The sequence below is a fragment of the Euphorbia lathyris genome, chromosome 3 (assembly GCF_963576675.1).
Source record: "Euphorbia lathyris chromosome 3, ddEupLath1.1, whole genome shotgun sequence".
Lineage (NCBI taxonomy): Eukaryota > Viridiplantae > Streptophyta > Magnoliopsida > Malpighiales > Euphorbiaceae > Euphorbia > Euphorbia lathyris.
In genome coordinates, this window is record NC_088912.1 from 41,478,685 (window position 1) to 41,489,674 (window position 10,990).

At 30.5% G+C, this 10,990-nt stretch overlaps 1 pseudogene; it reads right to left on the bottom strand.

Moving 5' to 3' along the window:
• Window positions 1-9,052: 9,052 nt before the first annotated feature.
• LOC136222635 (uncharacterized) lies at window positions 9,053-10,106 on the bottom strand (annotated as a pseudogene).
• Window positions 10,107-10,990: the final 884 nt, after the last annotated feature.

The following is a 10,990-nucleotide window of genomic DNA, read 5'->3' on the forward strand; positions in this document are numbered from 1 at the left end:
TTCCTAATTGCACCAATATAGTTATATAATCGTGCATATAGTATTATGTAATCCCCAATCAGTTCTCTAATAATTTTTCTTTTTGCATTTCTACATGCTGAGATACCAATATGGATATTAAGATCAGTCTTTGCAAGTTTGACCAAGTTGAATAGTTTTATGGCAGGGTGAATGACGATATATGTTTTATATTGTAATGCAATAAATTTACTATTGGCTCTTTGAATCTTATTCAACCAACAACATTGGTGATAGGGAATGTATGTTCTCATAGTTAAACGCCCTTTCACTCTTATGTCACTAACATACAACACCCATGGACATCCATTATCCCCTTTATACACAACCCTTAACCTTAGTGGCTCATTCTTAGTCATTCTGACATCTACTCCCTTAAAAATTCAAACTCACCATCTCTCTTCTCTTCCTCTTAGATCTCTCTTTCCTTCACGTCTCTCTCTTTAAATGCTCTCCAATCCAATCAGCTCATTGGTGCAATCCCAACAAGCTTGTGGAATTTGGCGTGCTAATGAGACTATACTTAAGTTTCAATAGATTCTTCGTGTCAATTCCCACGAACAGAAGACAACGGAAGGAAGACGACGACATCATTGGAATGGATGGTTAGAGAGCAGGTGCACCGTTTGCATGGTAGAGCAAGGTTTAGTGCTTCTTGTGTAGTACAAGTGGAGAAGCTGAAACTAAGTTGTTTATCTAAGAAATTCTACTAACCATGAAATTACACTAATGTCATTTTCCATACTAAAGTTATTGTTCTTAATATATCTCTTGCTTTTTCCATATTTACGAATTTTTGTATTTATAATGTGCGTGTAACAAGATTTTAATTTGAATAGTTTTCATTTGTTGCTTCAATCATAATTTAAAAACTATTTTCGTAAAATGATAGAAAAGTTAAATGAGAAAAAATGTAGAAAATAAGGGGTAAAGTGCAGTGGTTCTAAAAGAAGCTAAAAAAAACCTGTGGGTTTTTGGAAAAGAAATGGTGAGTTTGAATCTTTATTTTTATTTTAGGTTTGTTTGTGATAATTAGATAATATGAGGTTAATTTATTAAATAAATAAATATAAAGACAAAATTAACTATTTTCCCTTTTAACTTTTGATTTTTGATTTTTTTTTAACACCGTTAGTCAATTTGGATTGTGTTTGCTAACAGAACCAACTTCAAGGTATATGTTTGCCAATTTTTAAACCATATAACATTTTATAAATATGTCATTTTTCTCTATACATTATGTTCCCATTTCTAAGAAGACAAAATCAAAGAAACAAGTTGCAACATTATCTCAGCAATCAGCAGTAACAATGCCAACTCCTGAATCAATCCAATCAATAAGCAAGGCAAGATTCAAAACATCAAATAAAGCAAATCAATAATCTTCCATCAGTGAATCTATCAAGTTTGCAAGTGAGATGAGTGTTCCAAGATCTCATTCGAAGAAAGAGATAAGACAAATGACATTGGCACAACTTGCCATGGTGAAGAAAACAAATAATATTACTGATGGTTCAAGTAGTCAACCATAGCTTAAAGTAGCTTAGTTTGGTGGTACAAAACATTTGATACATTTTGATACATTTTTGGTAGATCTTGGTATATTTTGGAATGTTTTGGTATGTTTTAGAAGATTTTAGAATATTTTGGTACATTTTGGTATACTTTGGTACATTTTGGAAGGTTTTGGTACATTTTGTTATATTTTGCACATTTGGGTATATTTAGGTATGTTTTGGAAGATTTTGGTATATTTTGGCACATTTTAGTACATTTGGGGTATATTTTGGTATATTTACGGACATTTTGATATATTTTGGTACATTTTTGGAAGATTTTGGTATTTTTGGTACATTTTTTTGTGCATTTTAGGTAGTTTTTAGTTAAACACAAACTGCAAAACAAAAAATGGTCCAATAACTGGAAATTGATAAAAACCTAACGTATAAGCACTAATATATTTACAGAATCAAACTATAACAAAAAAAAGCCAAAATGATGCTCCCAATTTCATAACCTAACTATAACTATTAATACTGCAAAATGAGTTCTGATAATGAACACATAGTGAGCATTAATTCATAACTTTTTAGCTAAATCTAATTCTATGATAAAAAAAAGGTTAAATTACGAAACCTAAGTAAAAAACATAAGCAACTTCATTGATATAAACCGAATTAAACAACATAATATTCCCAAATCTTCAAATCCTCGAAAGCCAAATTCACTTGCATGTTTTTGTTCCTCACTTCATCAAGCTTCAATTTTAGAATACTTCCTCCTACTTCTTAGCAAATACAACAGAATTGACAGTGTCTATCATTCTATCATAAAGGTGTCCATCAACTTCACCATTCCTAAATTGATCTAGTAATAGTTCAATATTGATATTGAGTCTCCTTATCTCTCTTAATGTCCAATCACATATTTTTGTTAGCCATTCATCATACCATTTAATATAATTACACCCCTATCAAATTCAAACATGAGGAACATCAAATCCAACTTGAACAATAGTATACATTACATGGAAAATTAACAGAACATTTACCCGAGGAGATATTATATTATATTTCCAGTATCTTCTCCCTCTCATTTCATTCACTATCAAACTCATCAAACAATGCTTATTACAGCAATTATAAACTGATATTGCTATCCAACTCAAGCTCATCAGCAAATTTTGCACATAAAGTGTCATAACGTTCGGCAACACTCGAAGATGTGGAACTAGACATTGTTGTAAACATGTCAAAAAAGTAATGAGTTGAATTGTATTATTCAAGACATGGGTGTTCATCTTTGCACTACAAGAAAATAGTTGTTTACTGATGGAAAATTTCATCAGTAAACTGATTTACTGACGGAAATTTCTGTCAGTAAACTGATTTACTGACGGAACAAAAACCGTCAAATAAACACACGTCGGTAACTCATTCTGATGGAATATTGACGGAATGAGGTGCTGACGGAACATTGACGGAAATATACCGTCAAGAAATTCTTACGTTTTATTTGACGTTAGAACTGTCAAAATTGTGGCCGTTTAAAATAACGAAAACATTTTCGTCAGGATACTTATTCTGACTGAAGCTTCCGTCAGTAAATTTAAAATCAAAATTTTTAAAATAAATAATAATATATAATAATTGATTTTATGATTATAATTCATAAATTAAAAAATAAATATTATTTGTTAAATATCAACATTTGGATTGGAGGGAGCTAATTATATCCACAAAGGCTCGCTAAATTTTTTTATTTGAACATGGATAACCAACATCCCCTAATCTGCTGGCCTTTCCATTAAAGCCATCAAGAATTCCTAACCACATTCCTTAATCTGCTGACAACTAAGAAACATAAGCATTCTAAAGAGGATAAACAACATAAATATAGATATGGTGAACATGGAGAGTTCTCCAATATATCTAAATAGCTTATGAAATAAAAAACACTAACATAATACAATAATGAGATATCTTTTGTTTTTATAACCAAAAATTCAAATGAAATAGTAAACCAAAGAAACCTATAAATGGACAGATTGAGAGTCCCAGGGGAAAAAGTAAGTTATTCAAAACTGATCCTGTATGCTCTGGCAATAACATACTGCATTCTGATGCACTGTAGGGAAATTGGAATCACTGGTCAAAGGTAATCAGAGTTGAAATAACCATAGATGATTTCAATTGACATGGCATCATCCTATATTGAAAAGCCAAGCATTGGACAAACATAACTTCATAAAACACAATTCAAATAGAAAATAAACAAACATAACATTAATTAGCAGCTCACTAAACTAAACTTTCAATCTGCCATGACATATTGTTGTATAATGATAAACTGTACTGAGCACAAGCCACTTTATATAGTAGTTATATATAATTTTTAAAAAGAATATAATAATATCCAAAACTCAATTTAGTGTCAATTATTTGGTCCAATGCTGATTAGTTAACGTTCAAGTTATTGAATATCAATCACCAACTTAGAATCCTCTAGGTTTATCTTGTAACCACCATACTAGAATCTTCACCAATTGATATCTTTCTAACCAAAATAGACATGTGGTTGTGGTTTTAGTTGGTCACTAACCTAGTCTAATATAAATAGGATGTAATTTTAGAGAGAGGTGTAGCAAAAACAATTGAGGACCAAGAGAGTGTCAAATTAAAAATAATTCTAAGTGTAGTGAGGAGGAGTGCTACCTGAGTGGGTTATACAAGTTGTATACTACTTTATATTTGACCCGTTCTCAGCAACTAATATGCATGACATACATCTACCTTTAATGCAATTTAAGATAATTCATCGCTATGTATATCTCAATTAAAGGAATTATTGGTAGAATCAAAATGCTAAAAATGAAAATACAAAATTACTGCTTCTGCAAATTGAAGAAAGAGACACGTGGAATATTAAATATAGACCTGATATTTGTAATCTTCATAGCCATTTGAACCGACAACAAGAATACCCATTTAATGCCAATTTAATCAACTTCTTTTTTAACTTGTTCCTCAGTAGGCATAAAAATTCCAAGCTGAAACGGGTTCAACCGAGAAGATTGGCCTCCAATGACAAGAAAAGAAGCTGAAAAAATAAGAATGAGAACATAATTGAAGAAAATAAGGATGAACTTGTGGATCTCCATGGCGAGTGAACTCATCTTTGGTGTAATAATTGGTACATCACTCTTTGGTGGTGAACTCATCTTACCAAGCACCTCTTATGGTAGTGTCTCAGGAACCTACTCCACGCAAACCATATCACTTAAATGACCATAATCCAACAAGCTACGAAATTTTAGGTTCCATTAAATGCATTACAGGCTACAGCTTGTCCACATATAAAAATAACTATCTAATTTAATGCCCAAAGCAAATGACCATGGCAAATTGTGATCAATAGTTCTAGTACAAATACATTCAAGAAGAAAAAGAAGATTGAAAAGGAGAAATTCTAGTACCCTCCGATATAGTCCATGTCAAAGATAAAATAACAAGCACTATTAAAAAACAGTGACAAAGTTATACCAACTTCAACAATGCTCTTAGACTTATAGTTATGCGACATTATATTATAAACAACCATTGAACAACAAAAGGAAAGATTAAAGAAGGAAAATGTGTCATTTTCTTATTAGTTATTAATTCCAATCCACTAGCAGAATAAACCTTAATTAAGTCTCCATCCAATATAGGTGAGATTTTATCAATTTGAATAGGTTAGGGGCCAAATGCATAAATTTTGGATAGGTTAGGGGCCAAAGGGTGCGTTGTTGCCTTTTATTTATTTAGGTAAGATTAGTTAACTTAGTTACTTGGTTGATTAATTGAATTTATTTAGTTAAATAAAAATTGGTATGTGTTAACAATATTTTGTCAATTTCAATCTTGTCATGTGTGGATTGAGTGCGGACGTGTTAGTGAAATTAATTATCAATTAACATGGACGGTTAAAGTGATGAAAAATATAGCGAAAAACTTGAATTCTAAACGAAACGATTGTTGGGGGACGCAAATATTGAAAAAAAAAGTCCCTCTTGGATTTTTAGTGCTGCTAGAAAAGCTTTACTAAATAATTAATGGTTGCCGCAAATTAAATAAAAGAAAATTAAATGCGATATTGACACGATGATTTGAGAGAAAGTCTAATTTATTGATATGGAATGAGTTAATTATATAGATGTTGATGAAATATGAGCAATTACAATAAAAATTTATATCTATCACAAAAATAGCTAAATCAACTGTGGATGTTGAATCTAAAACAAAATACAACCAAAATGGAAATTAGAATGCATGATCGAAACAACGAAATTGAAATGCTAACATGAACTAAATTGAAATGACAAACTTAAAACCAATAAATGACTAGCTTTGACAGATCTTGGGCTCAAATTGGCCTAAGTTCCACAAATATGAGAGCAACTTGAATGGACGATCAAAGGTATGAATAACTTGGGTGTGAAATTTCAATAGAAATTTGATGATGAATGAACATGAACGAATTAAATGTTTGGAGAATTAAAGGTTGAAATTTGGGAATGATTAATTTTGAGTTTAATAACAAGGTTGAAAAGCTTGAAGCGATGTTTAGGGAGGCAAGAAAAATGGCTCAAAATCGAATTAGTTTGGTAACAAAATCCAAAAGCAATCGGATTTTTGGTTTGTTGAAAATAATAAAAACCGAGATAGAAAAAATGTGATAAAATGAGTTTTTGGACACGGAATTGAGCAAAATGAAATCCTAGAATTGAATTTGGAATGTTAGGAACGATAATAAAGAAAAAATTTGGACTAAAACAGACTCTATAAGATTGAAATAAGGCCACAAAAATGGCTGGACAAAACGTAACGAAGAGGGATAAAGTGCAGGAATTATGAACTTTGAATAAAGAAAACTCTAAAAATCGAACTTGGAACAGACAAACTAACAAAGTAAAGCAAAGAACTACTTACTTAGAGTTGAAGAACTAAAATATGCAAGCAAGAATCCAAAGAAAAAGATTCAAGAAGTTGTGAAGTATGGATTGTATTTGATGTTGGATGTGTGTTGAAATGAGGAGAAGTTGCCTCTATTTATAGATGAAGGGGTTTGTTAGACAAAACAATTAGTTGCAATTACCTCACAATTTTCCTAAACTTACTATCTAACTTCCCTTAATTTCAGTTTATAATTGCTAAAAGGATGGGTAGTTAAGTTAGTTAGAGCTATACTAGGAATAACAACTAACTTAACTAAAAATTGCACATGTTTTAAACATGTACTCTAACTTCCAAAAACTATTTCTCCCTCTATATGGATCTGAATTAGACCCATAAATATACACCGGATTCCTCGAGATGTCTAGTTTGCGAAACTTCTATCCTTGTAAAAAAATTATACATACCTCGAATGGTCAATTGAAGTGTCGTTGGTACTGCTGAAAAAATTAAAAAATTATCATTTTTTTTGTTTATTTTTTTTGTTATCATTTTTTAATTTCATTTTATTTTTGAAACTTTACAATATGCTTTTAATGGATAAAAATGAAATTTATTTTATGAGCTAACAGTATGATTACTTGAATTAGTTAATTGTGATTTAGTTGAGTTGATTTAGTTGAGTTGATTTAGTTTGATTAATTATTGAATTTTAATTGTTTTGTATTAACTATAAATTTAATTAGCTATGAATTGTTATTTTATTTACGAACGAACACAATAGAATTTTTTAATAGGACTAATAAAAATAAAATATTGAGTCGGCATCCAATAATCTTAATCTTAGTGAAAGCCACAGTGAGAAGATATTTTGTGTGAAAATATCAGATGATGATATCATTCGTGATCCAATAAATAAATAAATAAATCAATTGATGACCAGGGCCGGTCCTGACAATTTAGGGGCCCTAGGCAAAATAAAGAATAAGGGCCCCTTTAATAATAATAAAAATTGTACGTAACAAAATCCTTCGAAAATCGATGTTTAAACAACAAATTTTTTTTTTCCATTCGAATCACTATTCTACTATTATCATCGTTTATCATACAAAATTCTTATAAAAATCATCGCCTCTTATGGTCTCACCTGCAAAACAAGATACACAATTCTCATAAGAAGCGGTGTCTTCTAGCATTTTGAGATGCAAAATCATTAATAATAGCATCAACATCAATATTTCCTAACCTATCCTTCTCAATAGCTAAAGTTGCTAAACCATTCAACATTTCCTGTGACATTGATGATCTCAAGTATGTTTTTATTAATTTGAGCTTTGAAAAACTTCTTTCAGCTGATGCTACTGTAATAGGAACCGTTAATAAAATTCTATATGCAATTGAAACATTAGGATAACAATCTGCAGATTTGACAAACATAAGAATTTCAGTGGCGGATAACAACTCTGCCAGCAAAGTCATTTGTAAAATTTTCAATTCAGAATAAAGATCCTCCAAATCAACATCCGATAAATTTCCATGAGAAAAGGTAGAGTAAAAATGAGCACAACATTCTCTCAATTCACTATCATCCAATGACTTTAACTTATTCGATTCATATAAAAATCCAAATATATTTTCAAATGTCTTCAATTGCTCAAATCTTTCATTTAGCGATTTAATTGCCATATCCACCACAACAACAAAATAATCAATTCTAAATGACTCTTCAGGCGATTTAACTACTTTATTCTCATTATTCTCCCCAAATTGTTTTTTTCCTAATTACACGACGCTTGGTGGGAAAGGTAGGCTCTACATCCATTTCAAGTGCAAGATTTTTAGCAATGTTAATAGTATTTGTAAACCCTTCACTTCTATACTTTTTGAAGTACGATATCACTCCCTCTATTTGTTGTATGGTAGTGTCTATGCACATAGACTTAGATTGCAATTTCTTGCTCACCGCATTAACAGCAAATAAAATTTCATACCAAATCACCATACTAAGCAAAAACTCATAACTAGAGAGTGCATTAGCCAAACTTTCTGCTTCACTCTTTGATTTTGCATCATTTTCACAAGAATCATATAATTCCCACAAAGCTAATTTTATTTGGGGACATTGAAATCTAATAGCTTTAACACTGTTAATTCTACTCTCCCAACGAGTATTTGACAAGTATTTCACATTTAACCCAGGAACATTATCAAGCAAAATTTTCCATCTCTTTGTAGACCCCAAAAACAATGAATATACACGTTGAACAACTACAAAAAAAAAGAAATAGCTTTAACACAAGAATGTGCCATATCACCAAGAGTAAGATTAAGACTATGACAAGCACAAGGCATGTATAAGGCTTTTGGATTTATTTTAAGAAACCTCTTTTGGACACCTTGGTTTTTTCCTTTCATATTAGAACCATTATCATAACCTTGACCCCTTACGTTATCAACATTAAGATCAAGAGATTTCAAAACATCTTGCAGTTCATTAAAAAGTCCTAATCCTGATGTATCATCCACTTTTAAAAACTCCAAAAAGAACTCCTCAATTTTAATTTGGGTTGTGGACATATTCACACATCGAATTACAAGAGTCATTTGTTATAGGTGACAGGGGTACAGTCAAGAATTATGGAAAAATATTTTGCCTCTTTAATGATCTTAATGATAGAACTTCTAACATTTTTTAACAAAGGGGAAATAAATTCATTTTGAATCTTATGCCCAAGATAATGATAATGAATTTCTCGATCCTGAATGCGTCTAACATGGTCTTGCATAATCATATCAAATTCAGCAATCATTTCAATCAATCCTAGAAAATTACCATTGTTATCTTGATATAATTTTTCATTGGACCCTCGAAATGCAAGATTATGTTTAGCAAGACATTTCACAACTGAGAATATTCTATGTAAAACTTGTCTCCAACGGTCTTTCTCTTTCATGATCTCTTCTTGCAAATGCTTATCGATTATTTGATTTTTATCTAATCTTACTCTCAAATCATTCCAAGTAATCATATTAGCCATATGCTCCACACTAAGTTCATGTTGTTTAAGTCTTTGGCTAATATGTTTCCAATCATTTAAGCCCTCATTTGCTAACAAACTTATGTTACTAACAGATTTGAACAATTTACAACAAAAACAATATACTTTGTCAACATGTTTGGAGTAAACTAACCACTTTCTATCACTAATCTCACCATTGCTCAACTTTCTAGAATAATATGCAATATGAGAAATGTCTAGAAAAACTATCCATAGGAAAATTAAGATTCATTTCTCTTATAAGACTCTTTTCAACTAAAATATCTTTCACATTGTTGTCCATACCCTCCCAATTTCTAGGATCATATATATCCAAATGAGGAAGCATTTGCTCTTCATTATTAATGCATAAATTTTCAATATTAGATGCAGTTGGCACATCATTAGGATCAATTGGATAATTAACTTCATCATTAGGATCAATTGGATCATTAGCTTCATCCAAATTTTCAATTGATTGATCCAAATTTTCATGAGAATCTGGCTTCTTAAAAACAAACTTATCTAGAGCCCCTTGTTGTGATTTCACTAATTCTTCTTCTCGTTTTTTTCTTTTTCTTTTCTCACTTCCAGATAAATGTTTTTTAGGCAACATCTCATTAACCAATATAATATCTAACTAATATAAAAAGAACAATTGCACCTAGAAAACTTCAACTCTGAATTCTTGAAGTAGGAAGACGGAATTTGAAGCCAAGTTCCGTTACACAAAAAACTAGTGCACCTGAATGAATCAAAATCAAAATTAAGTTAATGTAATGGTAAAGAATAAACAAATTAAAAAAATCACATTTTAGACTAATATTTTCATACAGAACACAAATTACAAATTGATTCAAAAATACAATCAAAAAAATTGTTCATCAAATTCGTTCATCATCAATTCGATCAAAATCACATTTTAGACACAAATTACAATTTGATTAAAAAAATACTATCAAAACTAAATCTAAAAGTAATAATATAATTAAAACTAAATCAAAATTCAAATACTCAATATATATTATATTATATAATCTGGAAAAAATATTGTTCATCAAAAGTTCATCATCAATTTGTTCAAAATCACATTTTAGATTAGAGGACACAAATTATAATTTGATTCACAAAATACAATCAAAACTAAAACTAAAAAAGCAATAATATATTAAAACTAAATAAATCAAATATATAATCTGGAAAAAAACGAAGAAAAACTAAAATACCTCAACGGATTTGAACGGATTGAACGAACGAATTTCAAGCAAGAAGGTGACTAGTTGCCAGAAACGGAAAGAAAGAGTTGGAATAGAAAGAGGAGAAACCGTGGTGATGAAGAGTTTGAATAGAAAGAGATTCGCTGATTCTTAAATGCAGTGGGAACAGGAAACGTTTTGGAAAGAAATAATTAGGAATAGGCCTTTTAATTTACCAATTAAAGTCTTGGAAAGAAAGAATTAGGAGCAGGCTTTTAATTTACTAATTAAAATCTAGAGTGGG